General features: G+C 38.2%; 1 protein-coding gene and 1 long non-coding RNA gene across 4 annotated transcripts in view; both read left to right on the top strand.

Moving 5' to 3' along the window:
- Positions 1–9: 9 nt before the first annotated feature.
- On the top strand, positions 10–1,562 carry LOC131196593 (uncharacterized). Its single transcript, XR_009154775.1, has 2 exons — positions 10–531; positions 794–1,562. It is a non-coding gene; the product is annotated as an uncharacterized LOC131196593 (long non-coding RNA).
- Positions 1,563–8,444: 6,882 nt separating this feature from the next.
- Positions 8,445–10,339, top strand: part of TMEM98 (transmembrane protein 98) — a 101,344-nt gene continuing 99,449 nt past the window's right edge. For 2 of the 3 annotated variants that reach the window (XM_058179532.1, XM_058179530.1), the window contains exon 1: positions 8,445–9,166. The gene's annotated coding sequence lies outside the window, so the exon portion shown is untranslated. The remainder of the gene's footprint in view (positions 9,167–10,339) is intronic. The other variant, XM_058179531.1, reaches the window with a different exon arrangement.

Raw genomic sequence — 10,339 nt, 5'->3', positions numbered from 1 at the left:
ATATTGGGATCCATTTTATTCCTAAAATAATTTTGTGAACAAGAGAAAAATTAAGGGTTACACCCTTAGTAGTAAATCTGATAATAAAACTAAATAATGGACAAGAGGCTATACATTTATGAAAGGTCAGGCCAAGTTTCCTGATTTCTTGAAGTGATATATCTTTCTTTTCAGATATAGAGTAAAATACATTATTATATTTCTAGCCACTAAACCAGAACAACAAATAGTTCTGTTCCAAAGATAGTTTTGACCTTGGGCTTTCTTTCTGCTAAAAATAAAAAAGTAACACAAGAAAAAGGAGGGTTCTTGCTTGATATATATTGCTTCAGTGTCGGCTGTTTTGGACATAGCAGATTTTAGTTTGTAGTTATCTCTTTCTCTCTCTTTCTATCTGAAAAGTGGTCTGGTCCCAAATTGATTCCAGAAATATTGCAAGAGGGGAAAAAAAGAAGAAGAGCAATATTGTTTCCATCTCTTCAAATCAGGAGGAGAGGGATTTGTATTGGATGACACAGAAGACTTCTGGGGGTATTGTTGGATCTGGTTTGCTAATCCCAAATTGATGTAATTTGATATGTACCATATTTTTCAAACTATAAGATGCACTGGAGTATAAGATGCACCTTAGTTTTTGGGGAAGAAAATAAGAAAAAATGCTGATTGGTGGGTGGATTGGCCTCCTGAAACACCCCCAATCAGCTGTTCACAGAGGTGAACTTGAGCAACAGGTTCATTGTTTGTGAGCTCTGCACCCTGCTTTTAGAATTGACATACTTCTTTTTCCTTACAGGTGTAGTGAGTGCAAGACTGTCTTCCACAATAGTTGTCAGGCAAATGTCAGTTTCTGCCCTCGTTGTGTCCGTCGGCAGAAATATCACCAGCAACTGCAAGAATTCCTTTGGAAATGATCTCAACTGTGCCAGTCCTTTGGATAAGATTCTGGAATTCTCCAGAAGGCAATTGGAAGTCAAAAGCTTAGGAGCAATGGAAAAACACTACCAGCTGCACACCTTCTGTCTGGATTAGAGTCCTACAACAACCAGTGCACCTTGCCATCAGCTCTGGGAAAGGAAGCTACAGAGATACTTCCTTGAATTCATCCATTATTGCCATTAATCTTCATTTATCCTTGCCTTCCCAAGCAAATTCATCCTTATCCTGATATTGAATACTGGATATTAAAAGGATATGTAGCAAGAACTCCTAAGAAGACTGATTTTAGTGGATGTCTCTTGATTTAAATCACTGGAGAAAGGAAATATTGTTTTACTTTTAACAAATGCACTTTCCAGCAGATTTCTTGTGCCTTCTACACTTTACACACTGCTGTTAAAATGTCTTGTGCCAAAATAGCTGCTGAATTCTTTAGAAAGGCATGCCATCCTTGGTATCCTCCTCAAGCAAAGTGACCTTCTTATAAATAAGCTATTATTATTCTCCATTTTTTAAAAAAAAATGCTCAGTCAGCATATTTCAAACTTGATTTTAATATTTTCTTTTATTCTCCTATGCAGATAATTAACTTTATTGAATAAATAACAGATGTTATGAATCCGTTACTTCAGTGTACCGCTTATTTGCAAAGTAACTATAGCATTCTTGTGGGCTTATGTTCACCCAGAGATCAATACCATCCTGTATTCAGGAACATGTGTCACAGAGAATCCTAATAAGACTAAAGAGAAAAGGTTGAAACCTGGATTCTGGAAGAAACTGGATTCATTCATTCATTCAATTTGTACAACTGCCCCACTCAATAAGTGACTCTTGGCAGTGAACAAATTTAAAATACTTCAAATACCAACAATTACAGCAATACAAAAATTAAAATACATAGCAGTTGAGAAATATATCCTATAATCACTAGCGCAAGCAAAAAACAGGTCCCTGCACATGCTTGTCCCCAGGCAGATAATGATATTACAGCCAGAATAGGAAGGACTTACCTTTCTTAGAGAGTATTATAGTAAAAAGATTGGTCTAAGGTTTCTAGAGAGGTAGGACACATATTTTTCCTCTTAAAATCTATAAAACTGGAAGAGCCTGAAATATTGACCATGTCCATTCCAAGGGTTCTCTAAATCCAATAAAAGTTCAAAAGCCTACTGATTAAATAAAAATGAAGATTCACGATGTAATAAAATAAAATAGAATAGAATAGAATTTTTTATTGGCCATACTATACAACCTATATTCAAACCTAGGGATTCAAACCGCTGACCTTTCTGATCGACAAATTCAGCGTCTTAGCCATTGAGCCATCTAGGGAGCTGCCAACAATCTGGGTCCTCATTTTACCAACATCAGAAGGATGGAAAACTGAGTCAACCTTGAGCTGGTGAGAATCAAACTGCGGAACAGCTGGCAGTCAGCAGAAGTAGCCTGCAGAACGGCTTTCCAACCACTGTACCACCACGACTCTTAGTTGACATGCATCATCATGGACATAACATTTCTGCTCCCTCCTCCATGATCACCCATATATTTTTAAAGAATTTATTTTTGTATTCCTAAAGACTTCCTTTTTTTTCATAAAGCGAAGCTAATTACATAATTTCCATCAAGAAGCAAAGAAAACACCCTATGATACATGGTATTAGTTCGCATTCCAGTTCTGCATCAGTCAGCATCTTACTTTGGGGGAATACAATTTTCTCAAGGATCCATGTACAAAATAATGTATTAACTTTAATTGACAGTCTATGCAGAGAACACTCACAGATATTCCTATATACACTTCAGTTCCTTGTTCCATCCTCTTATTTAGATCACATGTTTAAATTTAGTTCCAAAGTTATATAGTTATACTGTGGAGTTGTTCAGTTTAAACATGTCCAACAACTGTTTGGATTTTTTTATTTTTTTATTTTTTTTTTATTAAAATAGTTTTACAACAATTAAATTTTTTTCCCCTCCCCCCCTCCCTCCTAAACCCCCCTCCCCCCCCCCCGGACTTCCCGGAGCAAACACAAGGTATAGTTCCTTAAACAAAACAGTCATACATTAAATTTTTAAAATCTAACACAATTATAATCTTTCTCTCACATAACCTGACTTCTTCCATTAAAATCAAAATAACATCCTTCATTCAAAAGCAATCCGAAATTTCTTAATCTGATATCTATTTTGAATATAATCAATCCAGTTCTTCCATTCATTTAAATATTTTTCTTGAGTACTATCTTTCAAGAAGGCTGAGATTTTAGCCATCTCAGCCAAATTGGAAACTTTCAATATCCATTCTTCTATTGTGGGTAATTCTTTTTTCTTCCAATATTGTCCAATCAACAGTCGTGCTGCTGTTATTAAGTTCAAAATCAACTTAGTCTCAATCACTGTACAGTCCGTTGTTATTCCCAAAAGGAAAAATTGCGGTAGGAACTTTATCTTCTTCTTCAAAACATTCTGCATAATCCACCAGATTCTTATCCAGAAAGACTTAATTTTCTTACAAGTCCACCATACATGAAAATATGTAGCATCATCACAATTACATCTCCAACATTTCGCTTGCATATCTGGATACATACATGATAATTTCTTAGGATCTAAATGCCATCTATAAAACATCTTATAAAAATTTTCCCTTAAATTCTGCGCTTGCGTAAATTTAACATTTCTAACCCAAATTTTTTCCCATGTTTCCAACATTATTGGTTCTTGAATATTCTGTGCCCATTTTATCATACAATCCTTTATTAAATCTCTTTCGGAATCTATTTCTATCAACACAGTATACAATCTCTTTATATGCCCCTGAGTTTGATTTCTAATCTCCTTACGCCTAATAGCTCCCCTTGTCACTCTTTGTTCCTGAGATTGTTCTTGAGGGACTGATATCACAGGTGCAGTTTCAGCTTCCCCACTCTGTTTCTCTTGAAGACTTTTATCCACTGTTTCTACATCCACTTTCAATACATTAAAAAGAAAATCTACCAAAATACCAAAAGAAATTGCAAATAGCAGAACAGGAGGTGTTGGTTTTGAAAGAGATCCCTGCTAAAATGTTAAAGGATAGAAGGGATTTTAGGTTTTTTACACAAGAGCTTAAGAAGCATCAGATTCAATATAGATGGGAGGTTCCAATTGGTTTAACAGTATTTTTTCAAGGCAGGAGATATCGAATTGATACTGAACTGAAAGCAAAAGATTTTCTTTTTAACTGTTTGGATTTTTTTATCGCTAGTCATTTTTTTATCGCTAGTGGCAGTCAAAATAGGAACACAATTTTGTTTTGGTTCAATGAAGGGGATGTGTGTTTGGAGAAGGGTGTTTCCCCATCTACTCTTGCCCACAATTCTGTTCTTGACTATATCTGTTTCTTGAGTTAATCCCCTAGAATACCACTCGACAGCAAAGTAGTCGCTGCCACACGAAAGCTTGCCCACCCTGCTCTAAAATAAAAGTTTTCACCTTTGATCTGCAAAAAGATTGGTCTGCTTGCAACTTCCAGTTTTAGATTGAAATTACATCAAAAACTTTATTTTTATTTTTTATTTATTTATTTTTGCCACACAGTATACTGTATATAAGCATAAGCATGAAATAATTATACAATATATAAGCATATATATGAATATGAGTATGTAATAACTATATTAATTGGATATAACAAAGGAAAACAATAGGACAGGAACGGTAGGCACATTTATGCTCTTATGCACTTATTTGGGAGAGGCAGATATATTGCCTAAGCCAGTGTTTCTTTTAGGGCTAAGGTTACCAACTTTAAGATGTGTGAAGTTGAGCATCTTGGCTAGAGAATTTGGAGAGCTGAAGTCCACACATCTTAAATTTGCTGAGATTGAGAAACATTGCAGCAGGGAGGGTGGTACATGTGGATAAGACTCAACATTGCCTAGTTGGGAACAAGTTTCCAAAGTAGCCTGCAAAGTTATGCAATACTTTAGCATTATCCATTCATTCGCAGGGGGGGTGGGGTGGGGATTAATTTGTGATTAATCTAATCTAAAGCTAACATCTTGTTGCCTGCTAGATACTTGGGAATAGGACTTTCAAAGTGACAGCAGATTTCAAGGATGGCAAAGAATAATGTTTCCATTAAAGTGGCATTATCTAGCTGACTGAGGGGTTGGAAAAGCTAAGCAGAGTTGGGTCTGGATGGGAGACTGCTAAAATACCAGGGCTTTAGACTAGACAGGGAAGTTGTGGGGTGGGAGAAGGGGAAAGCTGAGAAGGCAGCAGTGATAGCCACTTCCATGGCACTGCTTGAAAGCAATGTGGTTGCATCCAGGACAGCTTCCAAAGGTGAGCTCCATTTGAGGGCAACTTCAATTTTAGCAGTTCTTTGTTACTGTTATTAGAGCAAGTCTGATTTTAACAGGGAGATAACAAAATAAGCATTTGGAAAATCCCATAGTGTTGCCAATATGTCAGGAAAGCTATTAAATAATGTTAAGAATTTAGGAAATACAAATATTTATAAATAATGGCTTCATACAGCATTGAGTTAGATAGGAAAATGATGTGGTTTTAATGGCAATACCTGCCAAACATAGGCAGGCAGTGAAGTTTGTGTGCAGTCTGGAGGAAATGCCTTTTAAAGCTGGGCTTACTGCACTGAAAATGGTATGTGAAGCCTGAAACTGGAAACTGGAAATTGGATACAGCAATAGTAGCTAATATCCTGGCTGGAAATCAATAAACCTGCAGTATCTAGAGGCCATCAGGTTGAAGAAGGTTTCCAAGTTCTAACTGCAAGGTTATTACTAGCAGGTAACCAGCAAGTCTTCCAGAGATAAGCCAGCCCTATTCTCAAGGCACAAGCAAACATCATAAACTGTCTAGAAGGGAGAATTCCTCTGTGACTTCAGATATGATTGCCAATGAAATTCTGAGTATGAAATTATACCCTCCCACATTTTACAGCCTGCATTACAGTTGATGCTGTGAGATATGGCAGAGTTTACACAGTACCAAATGCAGGCTGAATGTACTATAAAATCCTTGTTGGGAAACATTTTATCATCTGAAACCATTGTTTTCAGCCTTGTTTTCATCCTGCTGCTTGTTTATATCAAATTGTTTGCTTTTCTTTTAACTAGATTTTGTAAGTGATTCTGGAATTTATATATTCCTCACATTTCACATAATCTGCCTCCCATTTTACTTGTTTATGTTATTTATTTAATTTATCCCCACCCCACCCCGTGTTATATATTTCCTTTACAGCAGGCTTCCAGGACCGTTGCAGTAGAGCCAGGATATTGAACTCGCAAATATCTAGATAGCTGATAGATGGCAGCAAAGAGATATTGAGAACTTTTTGCTACTGAGGTAAGGTACTCATTATAGGCTAATTGTCTATAGAGAGTCTTAGTCATTAAGGTCTGGTTGTCCCAAAGGTGTTTTTTTTCCCCCTCAAAAGGCAATTGGACTTTGCTTTTCCGTGGAGACATTTACCTTCTCATCCAAGAAGCCTCTTCAGTTTTGGCTGAATGGTGGAGGAGGGAAGGATTTATATTCCTCAAAGTCATCTGGTCATTAGCACTCTTTCTGAGAGTTGTTGAGGCCACATGAAGGTTTCTTTGTGCCCTCAGAGTCACCTGAATAGTACAAATGGATATGGAACCTCATTGGAACTTGCAGAAAGGACTGTGTTGTTACAAGCTCATAGAAATATCCACAGTTGGTGCTCTAAAACTGCAGTTCAAAGAACAGCCCCATCCATAATTTTGGGTTCATCAGCAGATTTTCTGGAAATATCCAAGAGGGCTAGAAAAATATTGATACCTTTTGTAATGACATACATGTGCAAAAATCATTCTCTGCTGTCATTTATCTTAAGAAAAAGCATAGAAACTGCTTAAAAACATAGAATCAGCGCTCAGAACACGTTTACCTTATTAAGCCAGACATAACAAGATTTGTGAGTGAAATGCAGCACCAGCATTCTTATTAGTTGTAATTAAATGAACATAATATGTTCCCCTTTTCCCAATAGCTTGTGTTAAATGAAATACAACCTGTAAAATTATATTCATACCATTTTCTAGCTTTCATTTTCACCTGACTTTTGTATGCATATATTTTATTAATGGTTCCATGTGCTTGTAGCTTCACTGCTAGTATAGTTGGTGGGGTCTACTTTAATTGGGCGTTTTTTTCTTAAAGATATTTTCTTAACCCAACATCCCACCTTAGGGCCACCATGGGCCTGAGGTTCCTCCAGATAGTGGGCCTGGATTCATAAACAAAAATATATGATGTCTTAACACAGACAAACAAGGCGGAAGGTAAGCAGAATTGTAAAATCTTTTCATCAAATTCTAGGGTAAATATTGACATCAAGTTCAGAATTAGCTCATCAAAATACGCTAAAATGGTCCATTGGGATGAAAAGATACTTTTACTTTAAATTCATCATTGCAATAAAGATATTATAATAGGAGTATGTGCATTAACAGATTTCCCCTTCTCTCTAAATTTGAAGGCTCTTCATCAGAAAATTGAAATAAATATTTGACGCAGTCTAGTGCTATAAATCTTGAATTTATCTTGGTGGTCTATGGCCAAGCTCTGTGGCCACAAAAGGTATTTAAAAGAAGTCCATGGTGAAGAAAATGTTGAGAACCATTGTAATACAGGAACACTCTCTCTTTCAATAGGCTTAGTAGAGATGTTGCATTTAGGAAGTTTGGATCAGAACTTTTCATGGCTTCTGTCAAAATTTCCCCCCAGCATAGTCATTACTGAGAAGTCCTGGGTTAGATACTTTATATAATGTATTCTTCTTCTTTGTAGATTGACTTATACATGGAGCAGAGAGCAGCAATTAAAGCAGGAAAGACTAAAAAATAAACAAGTACAATACAACACTTTCCAATACAATCTCAACTCGTTTCGCACATCCACAGTCTTGGCCACTCCTGAAAAAACAGAGGTGGAAAAATCTCTAGCCTTTGCTACAGGGGTAAAATCTAAAAGATTTTGCCACCGGTTCTGTGGGCATGGGTTGGTGGGCAGGGCTTGGTGGGCGGGGCCAACATGACATCACTCACGTCACTCTTTCTTCTCTTTCTCTCTCCCTTTCTTTTTCTTTCTTCTCTCTCTCCCTTTTTTCCTTCCTTCTTTCTTCCCTCTCTCTCCCTTTTTTCCTTTCTTTCCTTCTCTTTCTTTCTTCTCTCTCTCTTGTCAGCCCCACTGTAACAATAACACCCACGAGAATCAGTTGCCTTCCTTTTATTTCTTGCTAAGTGAATACAATTATTTGGATGTAGAAAAGCTGCATGGACCCCAGTGTAGTTCATTCCATGCTGGGATCCTGTGACTTAGTTAGAGAAGGTGAAATATCGAGGCGGGTGGAAATCATATGCATGCAGACAGACAATCTCCATGTGTGAGTCATTGTCCTCTAAACAGTGCCTCACCCCGCCTCACCACTGCCTAAAGGAGACTTCCTCTGAGTAGGAAAACTTCCTTCCTCCATCCAGTGCAGTCTGGTGGGAACACCCAAGTCACACTGCATGCTTTCTCAGGCATTCAATCTCTTTGTGACCGTGAGAGGCACAGGAGAGAAGGGGAACAAGCTGAGATATTTGTAGAAGAAACCAATTGCTCACTTAGGGCTCGAATGCAGGGGGTCTAAATCCCTAAGGCTGAAAACACCTGTGTCCGCTGGATGTGGCCTGAGTGAAACAGGCAGCCCAGAGCAGGGCGTGGTGAGCTCATCGTTAATGTTTCTTTTCCCTCAGCAGGGTTTTTCTGACTTTATCATTCTGGACTAACATCAAAGCTTCCCTTGGAGTTCATATTGATACTCCGAACAGGATGGATTACTTTTGATCTTCCCGAGGTCCCTGCACCTCAGGATACTTGCAACAATGAAGAACTGGGGGCAGAGCGTCCTGCCTGAACTTTTTCCCACAAAGCTTTTTTGACTTTCTTAACTCGCCAATCTCTTATTGTGAAGAAGCCAAGAGAAACGTTCGCTTTGAGATATTCCTCCCCACTGATTGTCACAGAGTTTAACTTGGGGTGGCGGGGGGGGGGGGGGAGGACCAGAAGCAGGTTCAGACCAAACACACAAGCCCAGGCGGCTCCTGACACAATCAACAAGGAAGAACCAGGCCACACCTGAAGAGGCAGGACAGATTGTGTGGACGGAGACAAGAGAAGAATCTGGTGAGATGTGAACCAGCAGGTAAAACTGGGGACTGAGGTGGGATCCAGATCAGGCAAGCCAAGGGTAGGGGAGCTGAGGCAGGAATCTAACAGCAGGGGAAACTGATCGAGGGACTCTCTTTTTCCAAAACGTTGCTCTAACAACTGGAATCTGAGCGATAGCCTTTGATTGGCTACTAAGTGTTTGGTTCCAGGCTTCGGTGCTTGTCTGGGCAGGCTCTCTTGTGGGGTGGAGAAATGGAATTATGCCCAGTGCATGAAATGCACTGAAAAGGTTAGGAATTGCTTCCCGGCAGCTTTTTGCTAATTACTACCATCATGAGAGCCCTCAGTGCATTCAGCTGATGTTCTGTAGATGAAGACTGTCCTCTATGATTTACCACTTCAGTATAATCCCTAGATTGTCAGTGATTCTCCCAATGGGGTTAAGGGCAATGAAACTGTAATTCAGATACCATCTGAGATACTGAGTTGCCCTGAGCCCTTGGGATATTTTCCAAGCTTCCATTTTCACTGTCTCTAAACTATTAGGTAACAATGAGGCTGCACCTACTGCAGGTGGAAAACGCAATCAATAACAATCTTTTTTTTTGGAAGCACTAAATATAAGTGCATCTGTTGATTAGAGCACAGTTCTTCAAACTGTCGTGAGGAAACAATTGCAACCATAACAATATAATAAATCAAAAACCTATCATAATATTTCTCCCCAAAGTCTGGAAAGAAGTGACATTTCCGAAGTCTTAAGCCCTTTTTAGTGCACACCCATAGTTTTACACTTGATCCACTAAATCAGTGTATTTAACCTTTTTTTTGTCCTTGGCCCCCTTTCAACCTTGTTTTGCTAAGATCTGGTAGGGCCACTGTCCAGTTCCCATTAGCAATAAAAAAAATTGCCATTTACAAATTATAAATATAAGTTTTTGTTTATAATAAATACAGTATTTTTAGTATAATACAGTTTGTCTGTGTGGTTCCCTCGACACATGCTTACATGCTTTCCCCTGTGATCCGCTTGAAATTTTCTAGGACCCTGAGGAATCATATGGCCCCAGAGTATCCCGAGTATTTTTTGAATTGCTGAATGAAATAATATATTTGTCTTGGTGGCCTAGGCTAGCCTTTGATTTCATAATGCATCATCATATTTTTCATGTCAGGAGAAGTGTGCTTTTATTTTTTGTTTAATTTA

The sequence above is a fragment of the Ahaetulla prasina genome, chromosome 4, assembly GCF_028640845.1.
Source record: "Ahaetulla prasina isolate Xishuangbanna chromosome 4, ASM2864084v1, whole genome shotgun sequence".
NCBI lineage: Eukaryota > Metazoa > Chordata > Lepidosauria > Squamata > Colubridae > Ahaetulla > Ahaetulla prasina.
This window is presented reverse-complemented; position numbering and strand designations above follow the sequence as displayed.